Source organism: Talpa europaea (assembly GCF_964194135.1).
Source record: "Talpa europaea genome assembly, chromosome: 4".
NCBI lineage: Eukaryota > Metazoa > Chordata > Mammalia > Eulipotyphla > Talpidae > Talpa > Talpa europaea.
Genome location: NC_140070.1, coordinates 27,154,602 through 27,172,402, shown reverse-complemented (window position 1 = coordinate 27,172,402; position 17,801 = coordinate 27,154,602).

Genomic DNA, 17,801 nt, shown 5'->3' with positions numbered 1-17,801 from the left:
CTGCAGTGCCTGTGGACAGCTTCATAGGTTGCGTCTTAACCCCTTGCACCACCAGGGAGGCCCATGCTCCCTCCTTTCAAAAAATATGCCCATTGACGAAGGAAAGGAGAGGAGATTTGTGTCCCAAGAGAAATTGATATACAAAGTGGTAGCAAAGGGAACCTATTTTCTTGGAGTCATGAGAAACGGAGCTCAGCAGTGTTGAGGCAGAGCAATCCAACTTCACTTCACAGGTACTATAGAAGCTGCAGAAAATGCTGTAAAACTTTGGCATAATTCACTTGGAGCAAAGGCAATATAATACACAGAATTCAAATCAAGAAACCAAATACTCAGGAAAATGCAAGATACAAAGTAGTGTGGCAAATATACATGTGATGTTCTACTTCACCCATTTTCCTTTGTTGGTAGAGCATTTGAAATTATGTTGTTTACACCAAATATTTCTAAAATTCTGTAAATTCTTGCAGTTGCAATCTGAACCTAAAACACAAACTTAGAAAGTAAGACACAGAAGACAAGGAAGCACCGTGTCTGCTTCCACAATCTACATGATATGGCTTCTTTGGAAATTTGCATGTCTCTCTTTCATCTATTCCGTAACCATTCTTAGCCTTTCTGTACTTCCTATTCTTTGTCTCTTCTTCCCTTCCCTTATCTTTGTTTTACTTTTAGCAGCTTTATGGAGGTATAACTTAAATAACCATACAGTTCAACTATTGTAAATGTAGGGTTTGGTGATTTTTACTAAATCTATCCAATTGTGCAACCATCACTACAATTCAAGTACAAAATACTTATTCCAAAAAGTTCCCTTGTGTTGTAGTCAATTACTGCTCCTATTCAGCTTCAGATAGCCACTGATCTACTCCAAATCTCTCTCTCTCCTAGTTTTGCCTTTTCTAGAAATTTCATGTGAATTAAGCAATATGTTGTTTTTTGTGTTTTTTTCTTGACATATTTTTTGCATCTTTAGCAATTGTTCATTCCTTTAGACTGATTAGTAGTATCACATTGCCTTAGTCTGTTTTTGTGCTGCTATAACAAAATAGTGTAGACTAGAGTCTTATAAAGAACTAAGTTTATTTCTCACAGTTCTAGAGACTAGGAAGTCCAAGATCAAGGTGCCAGCAGATTTGGTGTCTGGTGAGAGCCCACTTCCTAGTTCATGGAGGGTTGTCTTTTTGCTGTGTTCTCATAGCTCTGTGGGATAGCTTTTATAAGGGCACTAATCCCATTCATGAGGTCTGCAGCCTAATCACCTTGTAAATGCCTTATCTTCACATACTACCACACAGAGGATCAGGTTTTTCAACATAAGAATTTTGGGGAGTATAAGAATTTAATCTGCAGTATACATTTTGTTTACCATTTTCTAGGTGCTGGACATTTTCCATAGTTGTTGGACCAGTTTGCACTCCTACCAGCAGTGCAAGAGAGTTCCTTTCTCTCTACATCCTCACCAACATTTGTTGTTGCTAGTTTTTTCAATACGTGCCATTCTCACTGGTGCGAGATGGCATCTCATTATAGTTTTGATTTGCATTTCCCGGATTGCAAGTGACAATAACCAAAACAAAGAGAAACCCCACCCACTGGGAGAAAATTTTTGCACCCAACACTAAAAATAAAGGACTGATCACAAAAATCTACAAAGAGATGATGAGACTCAACAAAAACAAAGAAAATAATCCAGTCAAAAAATGGGCAGAAGAGCTAAAAAGAAATTTCTCCGAAGAGGAAATACAAATGGCCACCAGGCATATGAAAAAAGTTCAACGTCACTCTACCCTTCGTGTTTGACCTTCCTAGGCCTGAGGTGTTGCCTGTGTAGAGAGCTGTGTCTCTGTGTTTGGCTTGGTGGCCAAGCTGAAATGAATTCAACTTTGCAGATTCTGTTCCAGCAGCCCTCTGGATAGCTTCTCCATTCTGGAAGGCGATGAGAATCACTTACTGAGCTATAAAGCAACATCCACCTCCCAGTCCTGCCCCAGATTGCTTAAACCAGAATCTCAAATGACTTTGGAAATGCAAAAATGACTGAGGGTAGCCTTTCCTGTGCCCAAAATAGATTTTTCAAAATTCAGTAGTTGAGGTTATAAAACTATGGGAAGAGGCAAGCCAAAATAATCAGAAAAAGAAACAAACAAACAAAAATACCCGGAACACTGTGCACAGAGATAGTTGTGATGCTGTAGAATAAGATCTGGATTTGGAATCAAATAATAGGTGAAGATTCAGGCTCTGTCCTTGATGAATGTTCATGAACAGTCTGCTCCCAGCTCACCCTTCCTGGATGTAAGATTGAGGGTGACACTTGCCTGAGGATCAATGGGACAGTCTTCTCAAAATACCTTAAAATGATTTATTTCAGAGCACTTCACAGCTGCTGATGACTTATTTTCAGCATAGTTTATTAAGGCTCTTACCTCACTTCACCACATACAATTTGGGTTTCTCATTAGCACATATTTCCTCTTTTGATTGGATTAAGAATAGGGGTTCTGGACCAGAATGCAACCAGCAAGTCCTAGCAGATGACTGATGGGTTAAGGACCTTCCCTGGTTATCCTCTTTTAATCTCAGTGTTCAATTCTGTAAAATGAGCAGAAAAGGACCTACTCTTGCTTTTATGAGAATTCAAAGAGATAATTCAAAGAGCAAAGCACTTAGCACATCTCATACATCTTGGGGACTCAGGAAGGCTTAGTTCTTATTTGGTAGACTGGCTGCTTAAAATCCAGCAAGATCATTGAGATTTTTTATTTTTCATCCTGTTATCTAATTCAAGTTTTTTTTTTATTAATTAGTTGATTTTTTTAAACTATGGTAACATTAGGATTCTCTCCATTGGTATAATCACTATAGGATCAGTCACTAGAGATAATAAAAAATGTATTGGGTGGTGGGGAAGGTCACTGGCATTTTGAACCAAGCAATTGCCCTGCAAATAAGTAATTGTACTAACGGTAAAAAGAAATAAAGAGAAGAATGTCAATGGGAAAAAAATCCAGTAGATCATGCATTGTATGGTTGTATTGCACTTGTTTTACATATTAGAAATGTTGGCAATGATGGTTAGAAATGATGATGGCTGAAAGAAATTGGACCTTAAGTGGTTCATTTTAAGAGATAGTGATTTTAAAGTATTGGGGGGTAGTTCAATCAGTTTCAGGATACATTATTTTAGACTGTTCCAAGTCATTTTAATGTCAGTATTTGTAAATGACTATTTAGAATTTATTTTTCATTATTGCATTATTGACTTTTCCTTCGATACCCAGCATGTGAAAGGAAGCATTTCATACAAGTTTCACATTCTAAAATGAAATAAGGAATTGTGATAAATAAGTTGTAATCTATCAAATTGTAAGCTTGTATGGATTGCAGAAAGCCTATCTTCCCGGGACTGCATGTTTTAAAATAGAAAAATAATACAGTCTTTCAAAATATTTTTATTATGGCTATTGTAAAGTAATTCATAATCCATAAATTCAACAAGAACAATCTAATGAACCCCTCTGTACCTATCACCCACCTTCAACAATTAACATGCTTAGGAATAACAAACACTTAAAATGTCATGTAGCTGAGAAGTCAAGGAACTGTAATCAAACTGAGCTGGTATCTTTTTGTTGATGAAAATCCTCCAAATAATACAAAAGTGCATGAAGTACAAACAGAATACCCAATTTCCAATCATTTGCTAATAAGCCCTTGAGTAAGGATGCTGTATCAGACAAGGCTTATAAAGTCATACGGTGTCATAATTTAATGAGTGATGTATAAAAATTCTGGTCATATCCTCACTGGGGATGGTTCTGACATATCAGTTTCTCAGAGAATCTGATCTTTTCAAAGTAAAGCCCTTTAGCTGCCATTCTGTTTTAGATCATCATAATTCACTTGTTTCTCGATAGATTCAGATTACAAATTTTACAAGTTTCTGTAATTGTTTTCATGGAGGGTAATAAAAGAATGCATAAATAGCAAAAGAAATGACTACAACTGTTATTATGAGATGGTTATATTCTAATGATGCTTTGGGTGAGGGATTACAAATCTGAGAAAAAGAAAGCTCATTATCTCCTGGTTAGGTTCAAGGACACCATCCTTCTGGATGAAAGGTGATTCAGGTATTCATATTTAACACAGATTCTGAGCTGTACATTGAAGGTTATGGTTTGAATTTTTTTCAAATTAGGTACATAACCATTTCTGTGCATAAAATAAGATGGAAATTCAGGTCACATTTTAACTTGAGTTCATTTTTCAAATTGCACCTTCAGAAGCAATATCTACACAACCAACAGTCAGATTTAGCCTTCCAGAAAGCTCTTTCCCATTGTCCCAACTTCCAGTGAAGGTTATTTTTGTTTACCTTAGACCAGGTTATACCATTACATTTTATTTTATATTTTGTAGAAGTCTTGAGAACTTTATTTAAAGAAGTGGTTGTTTAATGGCTTTTAATCTGATTCTGCTAATTAATTGTAATGTTTCTAATTTGAATCTATTTTCAGTTTTCCAGAAATATTTGATGAGACACTTTTTGCACCATCCATATTTTCAGTTAGTTTTAAAGAAATATCTTAAAGAAGTATTATTAAAATATATTATACAAATTAAATTTAGGTCCCATATATACAATATGTTCTAAAGTATTACTGACTGAATTAGTTCAACAATTGGGCCACACAGGATGTTTCATAAAGTTTAGACACTAGAATAACATCTTAAGGCAATAGTAATTTGATTTTTTTCCTAAATGTGTTGCCATAGATTTTCCTAAATGTTTTATAAACAGTTATTAAAAGCACATTGAGAATCCGAATTCCCTTTGGGCAAAATGTTTTAGTACTTAACTTTCATTTAATTCAAAATTGCATATGGTTAGAGTTGCAGAAAAACATTAGAAAATCATAACCAGCTATCACAACACCACATATTTAAATCAATGTGGTGCAGCCTCATCAGAGGCACCTCAAGGTGCCTAATAATAAAAATAAAAGTAATTAGTATACTCTTTCTTTCACTAGAAGAAAGGGGACGTTTTAATTTTAAGTTTGTTCTTAACGATTCAACGACTTCCCTGAGATACTAACGAGAAATTTCCAGTGATTGGTGAGTTTTGAGGTGGGCTCACTGCCAGAGGGAGAACAGGAGGGTTCAGTGAAGGAATTCTTAAAGGTGGGGGAATATGAAGATCTATCTAGAGAAAGCATTGATTAAGAAATTTGATCTAAAGTCCCAGTTCATAGTCACAAAAAAGCTTTGTTTGTAAAATGAAAACATTTAGGATTACCTGAATTGGAACTTGGACAATTAAATTTTGTAATTTGAAGGATATGCAAATAGGTGACTGACTAACTACTAATGTATTTGGAACTCACTGAAGAGGGAGGTTATGAAATGAGCCAGCTGGTGGATGAAAAGAGCTTAAGAATTATATTTTATTTCTATTTAATGTTTCTATTTTAATTGTGCCTCTAGGTAACAGGCTTATAAATGGAAAACCCGTCTTTTGTATGGAAGGTAGAATTACTCTTTAAAAAAATTAAATTGTAAGGGTTGAAAAATACCTTCAAGAGAATAAATTATAAAAAAAGAATAGAGAATTTGCCAATGCAAAACTATGCTATTTCTGTACCCAAAACTATTTGTATAAAAATGCAAATTAGAGTTAGCATGTGTTTTAGTGGGCTTAAAGTAAAGAGGAGTTTTAAAATTTTCTTTTAGGTCCAATTCAAATAAAAAAAATCTTTGATCTGGAATACAATTAGGCATTTTTCTCTAAATGTATGCATCCCTTTTGCAATCACCATTGCAATCACCACTTTTCCAGGAAATAAAAAAAAAAAAAACAACTCTGGTGATTTCAAGCTAAGTTGGCAGTGCTTTGGGTCCTGGGTTTATAGAACTAACTCCAATGTGCTGCCATGAGTCTAGGCATTTCCAAGATTTGTACCTTGTTTCTTCTATTCTCAGTGGGTTTAAACTTAATGTTTTACCTGCTTTATTGGGTGTCTATTGTTTACTATCCTAATTTTTTTTTCTTTCTGAATAAAAAAATTAAATTGCACTAAAAAAGGAAAAAAAAATCTTTCCTTAAAGTACAGTTGTCTCTTTTAGGGAGATCAAGGAAAGAGCAAATCTGGGATCAAGTAGTTTTGCTTTCTTTATTCAAAAGTGAATACAAGAGTGTGAAAAGCATGTAACATTCCCATCTTCTCAGTGTGTTATCACAATGTTAAAATGCAATGAAGAAAGCAAATTTTCCAAAGTAGTATCTCAAGAATTTAAGAACACAAACTTTATAAGATTTGCCTGTCTGTTTAAGTGAGTTGGGTAAAAGGAAGCCATACCATGCTGTGAATAAGAACAAAGAATGATATGTATTGACAAGATGATCGTTTCAACAGGGACCCATAATAGTATCCTTTTCTAACTAGGAGAACTGGGAAGTGAAAATGTGTTGAGTTACACAGCTTGGAAATATTGACAAAAAAAAATTTCTGCATTATTAGCACAAAAAATAGCTAATAACTGAATGTGATCTGGGTTTTAGTAAGGATAGGTACTGACTCCTGATATTTATGAAATCAGGAAGGAACTCAAGAAAGGACGACTCTTGTGAAGAAGAGAACTGAGACCCACTTTCCTCTCTTCACTTTTCTTTCCATGATTGCTCGGCCAATGTTAACCTCCACCCTCCTGTGGCCGTTTTCTGTCCTGACATTTCCACTTAGCCATCTTCTTACGGGCCCTCTTCTGAATGCCCCTCTACTCCACCAGTGATCCTGCCTTTGTTACTTCCAAGTCTCTTTCCAGTCCTGCCTCTCTTCTCCATTCCCACTGCTGTCCTAATTCTTGTCTTGCTTTCGTGGGAACTATTGCTACCACTCCCTTAACTTTAAATCCTACCTTCTTCCAGTCCCACCCTCCACTCAGCCATCAGAGTGACCGTCTATCATAAAGGTTCCTTGGGTAATTTTCAAGCCCAGAATTCTCCTGTGGCTCCTATTTCCTGCCGGAGGGGATTGGCACTCCTTTACTTGACCTGCCAGCTATTGCTGACCTCACCCCTAACCTCATGGCTGGCATCATTACTGCCCTTGCACTCGGTTGAACAGAGCAGAATGACTGGACTCCACCCTTAACCTTGCAGGTTCTCTATTCTCTCACCTTTATCGTTCTTTCTACCATTCTTTTCATGCTGAGCATTTATTTGTCCTTCAAGCATCATTCATCTTCCTAAAATGCTGACCTGATCCCTTTCTCTCCCCACTGTTCCCTCCCTGAAAAGTTCAGGTTTCTGTTTCTGTTCCCACGGGGCTGGCGCCCATTCTATAGTCAAGCAGGATGTTATCTTGTGAATGTTTGCTCGTCCATTTCTGCAGTGGGCAGTCAGCTGAATAAGGTCAGGGAGGGCTCATCTCCCCCGCCCCCATCTACAACCACAACACACAATTCCTGAACACTGCTGCTCCATAAATCTTTGTTGAGTGAATGAATATGTGAATAAGTAGCATGAATGGAGCCAGATGAAGGAGAGAGACTGGAAATGCCACATATCATTCAGAATTCACTGACCTGGTGATTTTCTGTGTTTAGAATTCAGATTTTGACCTTACCTCCCATTAAAGGAAATCCAGCAGGTATTAAGATTACTGTTTCCCAGAGGAGACGTAATGGCTTAGATTTTGGAGAATCGTGAAGGGATATAAACGTGAACACTATTTGCTAACGTAGAAAAGACTTAAAAAATTTTGCTGTGCTTATCCTTTCTGTAGACAAAATAAAATGATGGCAGAAAGCACAGAGTACTATTTACAGATGTCTTAAGGATTTAGGGCTGCATGTCAAGGCTGATACTGGAACCATCTTGGTTTGGCACATCAGGTGACATCAGAAGGAGGCCCACAGGGAGAATCCAGTGTTGCTAGATGGACTGGAGGCCAGAAATGGAACAAACTGAATCCATGAAAGATGGGACAGATACCAGTTCAAAGTGGAATCATATGGCAGTAAAAGCATAACAAGGATGCAGGAGAATCCAAACAACTCTGTGCATTTCTTCCCTCCAAAGAGCTTAGTGCTGTTCTTTTGCTTTATTTGACTAAAAAGACTTGGATCTGAGGAGACTAATCTTTAAGCAGAATGTTCAGGGACGGGGAATTATATTTTACAGTCTGGTACTTGTTTTAATTGTGAGGGTCAAAGTCAGTAAAATATCTTCCTCTAGCCTATGTGATATTAACTATCACTTTATAAGTCTTCAAGCTTGACTGGGGATGTTTATCCCCTTCCCAGGCATATTTTTGGGTTTCTATTTAGACTAAGATCTCTCTGTATGTGACTGTCCCAACCAGTGTTTTGCCTTTGAATATGGAATGAATGCCTCACACATTTTTAGGGAAGAGTGATTGATAAACATGACACCTTGCATTGAGGAAGTGGTAGCAAACTCATACCAAATTATATATTTGGAAGCAGGCATCACATTCTGTACTCTAGTGTGCTATTAAGGTACTGGTTATAGAATCATATCTACCGAATACATTATGTCTGATAGTGGCAAGGCCAGATACTAAATTTCCAAGTAAAATGAAATAAAATTCTTGCCTTCAAAGAACTTGTAGTATAATGAAAGAGGAGATTAGGTTCACAATTATGGGATTTTGTGGTACAAATATTCAGGAAGCTTTGTGGAGACTAACTAAGAAGAGGTGTCCAAACCAGGGATATGTATGTGAGTGTGTGTTTGTGTGTGTGTGCACGCGCATGCGCATGCTTGCTTGAAGCTTGTGTGGAAATAGGGAGATGGGAGATGAGTGACAGACAACAGTGTTGTCAAAAAGGGCTGTGGCACTAGACTGAGGATTTCTGACTTTCTCTGGAAGCTCTTAGACTCACTTAGTATTTTATACATGGGAGGGACAGGATCATACTTACATTATATCAAGATTCTTTTTTTGCAAGCGGTGGGGTGGCTGGTTTGGAGTGGAGTGGACCCAGACGTAGGGGAGTCAGGGAAGATGCCCTGACAGCTACCCTGGGGAGTCATGGGTGAGGCCCAATCCTGAGACTGGGTGGTTATGATAGAGGACTTGGCGAAGGTGTTTGTGTAGATGCATCTTTGTGCACAAATGTATGTGTGATTGTCAATTTGATTTAATATATAATTGCCAATCTTTGAAATGTTTTGTCAAAGGGAAACATCTTATTACACATTTCTTCAAAATCTACTTTAGACTTCAATAATAAAATTAATTTGTCTCATTGTATATGTAAGCCTCCTCATTGGCAATGTAATTCATACCGTGCTCACTCTACTGAAGCCACGTCCTGTTTTATGCACAGAACCTGTGAGCCATCAGCAGGCAGGATGATGTACCAATGACACTGAAGTGGCAGAGCCAAAGCACTGTTTCTTGAGTCTGAGTGTAGATATTAGCTCACCAAGCAGACTTCCTCCAGAGCAAAACTGGCATATCCACTGTTTAAAGGGGGCTGAGGACTGGGCTTGGCTATTTTATCCAATTGAAATAATTTTACATCTGTATCCCTAGAGGGAAAGAATTATTTATTGGTCCAAATTGAGTACTCTGTACAGGTTGGAGGTGGCTTGCTTTGGCCTGGGAAACTCACCAATCTTAACTGGCAGTTATACAGAGTAAGACTCTGTTAGTAATACTTTGACCCAGATGAATGGTGAATTTAATTCTTGGGCTCCTCATCCTTATCCTGGGCTCCTGTCTGCTTATACAGTTAGGCTTAGTGCTAGGACACTATCAAGGTATAATGGTTTTAGCATGTCCTCCAGCCCTGCTTGCCCAGCTTTTCTCACTGTCTTTCCTGCCATCATCTTCACCAGCAGTCATTTCCTATGGAATGCTTTTTATTAGAATACGGAGCCATAAAGCTAAGGCTGACCAAGCATGTCTTTTCCCAGGCCAACTATCTTCAGACTGCTGCCAAGGAGCCTGACCTTTAAAGCTGTGGCCCTTCTCTGGATGTACAGTCAATCAGGTAATAGTGAGCTGGCTTCTCAATGCAATTCTTTTTTCTTCCAAATGAGGCAACAGTTAAGGCTGGTTTTGCAGTGTGGTGCAGTGTTTTTGCTTTTTCCATCTCAACGAGGCAGAGCATCGAAAATGTTACTAGAAAAGAATGGAAAAATCTGGCTGTGGGTATTAATATAGTCTTGAGATAAGAGAGTTCTGGAATGGAAATCTGAGGATTGAATTCAGTATGTGAGCTTTCAGCAGTAATATAAGTGGTATGATATTTGTAGCTGGATCAACAACTTAAAAATCTATGTATTTTAAATAAAAAACAGCTGTTATATACACCTGTGATTTTATAGCTACTAAGGGTCTTTTTCAAAAGGGGTTATTTTATTTTATTTATTTTTTTAAAGGAATATTTTTCTTTTTTAAGATTTATTTATTTATACATGCACTGGGTACAGTCAGAAGCACGGGAGGGTGAGAGAATTCACCAGAGCCAGAGCAGGGAACAGAACATGCAGAAGGACCGAAGTACACTGCTGAGGGGAGCAGCGGGCGGCAGTAGAGGTCTGCGTGCAATGTGGGACTCTCGCCAGTGGCCGGGGATCGAACCGGCACTGCAGAGGCTGCGGGCAGCTTCGCAGCCCAGCTCGCAACCGCTGCGCCACCAGGGGAGGCCCCTAAAAAGGAGTTATTTTAAAGGAAAATATTCACCCAGTGATATTATAGGTGATACCCACTTGTAGAGGACTTCGGAATGTGTCTCAGTTTCTGCCTCTCCCATCCTAGAGCAGCGATGCTGATTGGTTGTAGCCCAGGAAAGGACCCTGAATAAACTACATCCATTGGTGGAGTCCAATTTTGTCACAGTGATGAGTTCAGTGATTAGCTCATGACCTAAGATGGTCCAATCAACAGCCATCTTGTTTTTCTGGGCTGTCTTGACTGTGGATGGGGAACTTTGGAGGCAGACAAGGAGACAGTTCCTTCCACAGAGGAGCTCTCCGAGGATGAAGCAGACACACCAGGGAGGGCAGAGTCCGAGGAAGGCAGATAAAGGGAACTGGAGGCCACTCAGATTCTGGCTTTGGTTTTTCAGATACTTGAGCTAATATGTTCTCTTTAGTGTCTTGTTTTCTGCTACTTCCTGCTGACAGCACTCTCAGAAGGCAGATGTGGCAAAGTGAGGGAGGCAAGACACAAAAGCTTAGAGGACAAATTCCAGATTCTTCACCTTGTAGTCAGATCTGTAATAATAAAAATGATAATAATAGTAAGAGTAGCTAACATCTGCTGAGGGCTTGCTATGTGCCAGGCACTGTTCTTAGTATATTACATCAATTACCCCATAGAAACCTCACAGCAGCCTTATGACAGCGAAAGTTAGCAATCCTGGTTCTTGTTCTGGGGTCTTGTCCTGTCTCTGTCTTTTACTGGCTGATGACTTCGCACACATCACTTAATCTCTCAGTGTGTCACTGACCTGCTGCAGATGGCTGCGAGTATTAAATAAGATAATATGATCTAAACTCCTTAGTGGGCTACTTTTTAAAAAACATTATATTTCATCACTCTCCTCTGAGAATTCTCTGCTCTAGGACAAAACTGCACAGTTATACAAATATAAAGTATATAATTCTATTTCTTATGTGAGAAGTCCTACTTATCTCTGTTAGCCCTCTCCCCTTCCACCCCCCCCCCCGCCCACATACTACCTATGCTGCCATCCTGTGAATTCCTGTAGCATTTGCTCTGTGTCCCACCCACTGACCACCTTAGTTGCTATTTAGTTCTTGAAACCAAGAATGTGTCCTGTTTTCCCACAATTTTGTAAGTCACTAAAGGACATGGAACCAGGGAGCCTGGGTACCATAATAATTCAGTGGCTTAAAAAAAATCTTTTTTGCCCGGTGCACACTTGCTTGGAAGAAATGAGAGAAGATAAATTACTTTTGGTTAAAACCAAAACTAGTTGTTTTTATTTTTGTTGAATTTAGCTGTTCTTGGCTCTTACCCATGTAATCTCTCACTACCATTATCCCCCTTTTCATCCCCCAAATAACACAAATAAACAAACAATAAGCAAATAATAACAGCCAGAAAAAGAAAAGTCTGCACACAAACTAGATGTAGTTAGTGATTTATCAGCTAACTACAGCATGTTTGTGAGTGGATATAGAGGGAGACCCTCAGAGCTGGCTTCTTTCTCAGGATCAAGGGTTGGTAGAGGTGTGAAGATGTTTGTAGCCTGCGGGAAGAAAAGAGAGGAGTGTTTTTGGCACATGAGTGGGCACAACCATTTTCTCTTCCCCAATACATTCTGTGCTGGTGGTAGAGGCCTAGGCCCCGAACACATATTTCATACAGTGCTCTGAGTCTCTGAGTTTAGAGTAAGTGCTGGAAAAACCCGACGCAATATTATTCAGTCCAGATGGACACCAGGTCTTCTTTGTTTGTTGACTGAATTGCCATCAACATTTATTGAATGTCAGTAGTTGTCCTATGCTTGTTAAGGGAATAGCAACACTGATGCCAATGTTGTCATTTCAATTAACTTTAAAACAAAATCCCAACAATTAGTTTTCATAAGCATTGTGTTGGCTTCTTTGTTTTCATGAGATTTGTTGACATTGCATCCAGAATGACTCATTTTCAAAACATGAAGTGGTGGATCCCATGGAAGTGCCAGTAAACTGGAAACCAGGGCTTGGCCTTGTTCAATTTAAAGAGAAGATGAGGCTGTCTTAAATAATAGATAATAATAATAAACCTCGTATGTATTCAGTGCTTTATAGTTTGCAAAACACTTTCACATTTCTTATTCTGCCTTGACAGGAAGTCGAATAGCAAACAATCATGATGGGTGATCAATATGATGAAGATGCAATGCTCTCAGCAGAACTGGAGGGAGTGCTAAGGATCTGAGCCGCTAGTTGGGTATGTGTAGAAGTGTGTCATTTCTCTGCTAGGACACATGTATGTTCCTAATTGTGAGAAAGGTAAACAAAAGCCCCCATCTGTAGCTGATGTGGTCTGGAAGGATGCTTGCTGGGTTAGTTGCATATAACACCTTTGGCTTTATGGCAGATTCAGAGGTGAGGGAGCTTAGTTTTTGTATCTGTCTGATAAGTATTAAAAGATTGGTAAAGATGTATTTTAAATTGTGGAATAAGCAACTCAGATTATATTTCAGATCTATAGATGATGAACAAGACTCTATGCAGTGTCCAGATGAAGGCAAATACCACTAGTAGATGTCATGGGGTGGATAAAGAAAATGTGGCGTGGGTACACAATGGAACATTGTTCCATCATAAAAAGAAGGAAATCCTGCCATTTGTGACATCATGGATGAAACTTGAGGGCATTATGCTAAGTGAAATAAATCAGACAGAGAAAGACAAATACTGAATGGTCCCACTTAAGAGGCTTTGTGGCATCTTCTTTCACTGTCTTGTAACTTTTAGGCCACCACACTGTGAAGAAGGGTATTTTAGTTCATAGAGGGTGAAAGGCCATAGGCTGAGAAATAGACTAGACTGAAGTCTCTGCCAAGTTAGTACCCAGTACAGGACATGTGAATGGGCCATTTTGATGTCTCTTACATCAGTCAAGGATCCAAGAGAGGATGGCATCCTCATGAATGATCTGGGCAAGACCAGCAGAAAAACTTCCATGTTGGCAACTCATAGAATCATGAGCAGTAACAAGTCACTGAGGTGTCAAATTACTACTTTTTGGAGTGGTTTGTTGAGCAACAAGAGATAGTAAACAGTTTGGGGAATGTTAATAATATTTTTTAAACCATGGGAATCATTTTAAAATTATGAGATATTTTTATAGCCATTTAAATAAAATATCTGAAATGAAGAATGATTGGCCCAGTGCTACAGAGCTAAGAGATGAGAGAGCTGGTATTAGAATGTAGGGTGGCCACTAGGTATCAAGTACTGGAGCAGGGACTCCGGCATTTCTTATTTCCTTTGATTAAAAGAAAATCAGGCTGGTTCATTGTGAAAGTTGGCTTAATTATGTACTGAACAGATCTGGGTGACAAGTGTTAAATACTACTATTGATAGGTACATAATTATTTAAATGTCTCAGGAAGATGTACTAGACACCATCTATACAGTCTCTGAAAAGTGCATTTGCAGGTGCTGAGGCCATCCATGGCTTCTTGTTACCAGATGGTTCATGAGTTATTAGCTTCCACTGGGAGGGACTTCTTTATAATAAAGCATCATCAGTAGGAAGTTACAGTACTTTCCTTCCATTTAGAGTTTATTGAAGTAGCAAAAATAAATTTCATCTTGAAACAATGCACAAGCCAGGCCAACCATTTAAAAATGCCATGGAACGTTTCTGTAGTATTATCTTGCACTACCACGGGGACCATTCTGTGGGCTTGTTTCAAAAACAGCCAAAACTTTAACTTTTAACCAATTTTCAACATTCATTTCTAGCTGTGATTGAACACCAAGGGCTTTCATTTTTTTGCTTTTTAGTGTCCTGTGCCATTAAGTGTTGTGTGTTTTTTGTCAGAAAGGCAGGCTGTCATTTTGTCTTTAAAAGAAATTATAAAATAACCTACAAAAATACTAGGAAATGTTGCTCAAATAGCATCTCACACCTAAGAAGAAACGAAAAAGGCCCCTGGAGAGAACAGGCAGCTTCATTTCTGGTCAAGCTATTTGTTGTTGTGTTTGTAACAGGGTGAACATTTGCTTCTGAAAATGGAAGTGATTTGTGGAACTGTTTGCTATTAACTTAAGCATCTGCTTGTGTGCCAGAAGATTTGTTTGATTGGAACAAGTAGGTGATTGTGTTAAGTAAAAAAGGACACAAAATCAATGAAAAAGTAGAAATGGTGATAATTTTATAAGCTGACTTTTCAGGAAAATTGAACCCTATCACATTGATGGGATTGTTCCAAATAATATTGAACATTTAAGCACTTATACATTCCTAGGGTTTACCGAAGTTGTGTGACTGCCTTTTCTCAGCAACTCAAAATGGCATTTGGTGTGTGAAACCAATTATTTAAACATGGCCTAGATACTGCAAAGCATGTAATGTTAAAGTGACCGTAGTGCGATTTCCTAGCCTTCACAAGAGCTACCTAAAAGAATTTCCATTGTTCTGCGGCAATTATGCAAATGAGAAAGAGATATAGGTGTAGCTCCCCTATCCTGTTTAGTACGCAATGGGGGAAGAGAGGAAGGCTCTTAAAAAAAACTGTCCAATGTCTATTTGTTTTTAATTTTCTTTCTGTTAATGTCACTGTAAATTTCAATGTCATATTCCCGTACATTGCTGCCCCTAATCTGACAGTGTCAGAGGATCTATCTTCATTTTCTCACTCGTTTCATAATCTAATCCTCAGCTCTAACATGCAATTAGTGCCCTCTTCGCCCCCTGCATACCAAGCAGGCCGACTGCTACAGCCTTCCCTGTGCAATCCGTTTAGCAAGGCCGCTCGTAATGAATATGTACATTTAGAAGACCTCTGCGCAGAGGGTCACAGGCAATCAACCTTGAATTCAATTATGCGAGTCAAGGTTAATGACTCGCCGCAGTGGTCAGAGGCATTCAGAATCCTGCAGATTAAATCAGCCTGTCAAAGCTGACAATGCAGAGAGGACGGAATGACTTGTGTGAGAAACAGGGAATCGTGCAAAGATAAAATGGTGTCAGTCCTCAGCGAAGATTACATGGAGTTCTCTGTGGCAAATCAGATTGTAAATCTCCTCTGGACCTGCAATGTGATTAGTCTACATAAAGACGTTTCTAGATTTTAATATGGAGCCACTAATAAGACCTCCTGAACTCCACCCTCACTGGGTAACTTCGTTTTTTACCTCATCATTAACATCTTCTGATTGTTCAGTATGAAAAATTAAATTATTATTATTATTTTTTGCTTATATTCATGAAGTGTGCCCTGCATGATCTTTTATAACACAACCCAATATTTAATTAGAGGAAAAAATTAAAAATTTTTTGCCTGTTATTTCATACTACATTTTCTCTTGTTTTTTTTTTTTTTTTTTTTTTTTTTTTAAGTCTCAATAAAGGTAGACCTAGATAGCTGGGGGAAAATCAGAAATAGGTGAAAAATAGGGTTGCTCATTCAAGTAGGTATCTTGTGACTTAAAATGGTGTATATAAACATCACAATTTTGTTATAATTTATTTACAAAGCAAACAATACAAACTTTATTGGAACTTGCTCCAAAGACCGTTCTTTTTGTGTGTGTGTGTGTGCTACGACATGCATGTGTTTTCCAAATTCATGTGGGAGAGAAATTTCCCTCTTTCTTTGATATTTTTTTCTAGAGCAGAATCTCTGATTTAGATTCTTTTCTAGATGAAGAACCCCTGACCTGTGAATAATTAATTATTGACAACACATTTCTTCCATATTAAAAAAGAGTTCATACAACTGGGTAGTCTTTTAAATGACAGATATGTTTTTTAATTAGGTTTCATTCAGTTTTTTGTGACCTTCAACAATACATTAAATTCAATAAGAACACTAGTCTTTCCTTATTTCATTTTCTTTTCCGTTTCTCTTTGTTTCCTTTTCTTTCTGTATTTAATGAGCACATACTGTATGTTTTGCTTGTGTTAATGCAGAATCAAGGATCAGAGGTCATGATTTATCAGGAGCTCATGGTTAATTGAAGCTCCTGGAAACTGAATACTAGTTACCTGATAACTGAATATTAGGGTGTGGCAAATGTGGCACTAGAGGAATATGCTAAGTACCATGTTGGGCCCTAAGGAGGAGGCCATGGATTAATGCACCTATGAATTAGTGTATATTAGGGAAACAGAAGTGGTGTGTTAGTAGGTAGAGCCCAAGCAGCAAGGGAGACTTCAGAGAGAAGGGAATGTTTGACTTGGGTTTTGAAGGATAAATAGGAGTTTTCCAGGTAAAGAAGTGGGAAACAGTTTTTTCGGCCTACAGAACAACATGAACATATGCGTTAGATGTGCATGGTATGCTCGCAAGTGCTGTGAGCTGGCCGGAGCAGAGCAAGGAAAAAATTACCCAGGTCATAGTGCCCAAATTCCAGTTCAGCAAACCTGGCAAATTTTGTCATAAAGCTAAATTTCTTTTTTTTTTTAAGATTTATTTATTTATTTATTTATTTGTTTGTTTGTTTATTTATTTATTTATTTATTTATACAAGCACTGGGTACAGTCAAAGTGTGGGAGGGTGAGAGAATTCACCAGCACCAGAGCGGGGAGCAGAGCAGGCAGAAGGACCAAAGTACAATGCTGAGGGTTGCAGCGGGCGGCAGGAGAGGTCTGCGCGCCATGTGGGACCCTCCTCCCATGGCCTGGGTGCAGCCAGGGATTGAACAGGCGCTGCAGAGGCTGCGGGCAGCTTCACAACCCAGCGCTTAACCGCTGCGCCACCGGGAAGGCCTATAAAGCTGAATTTCTTAGCCAAACAAAATCACTTTTCTTAGCCAAGCCGAACCATTTTTTCAATACCATTCATGCTTCTGTTCTTTCCACTGCCTCCATGAGTGTCTTTTAGAAGTAGCATTTAAACATGTGTTGATTTATTTGACTGAAATACATATTTTTGGTATAGCTAAGGACTGAATTGCTCTATTAATAGATTTCTTAAGTTTCTAAGTTTTCTTAGGATAAAACAAGAGTGAAAAATATCTCTTTTTTGGGTCTTTTTGTCTTGCTGTGGTTTTTGGAGTTATGTCCAGTAAAAAATTTCCCATTTTTTTAAAGTTAATGCAAGGTATGTAATTCAAAGCAC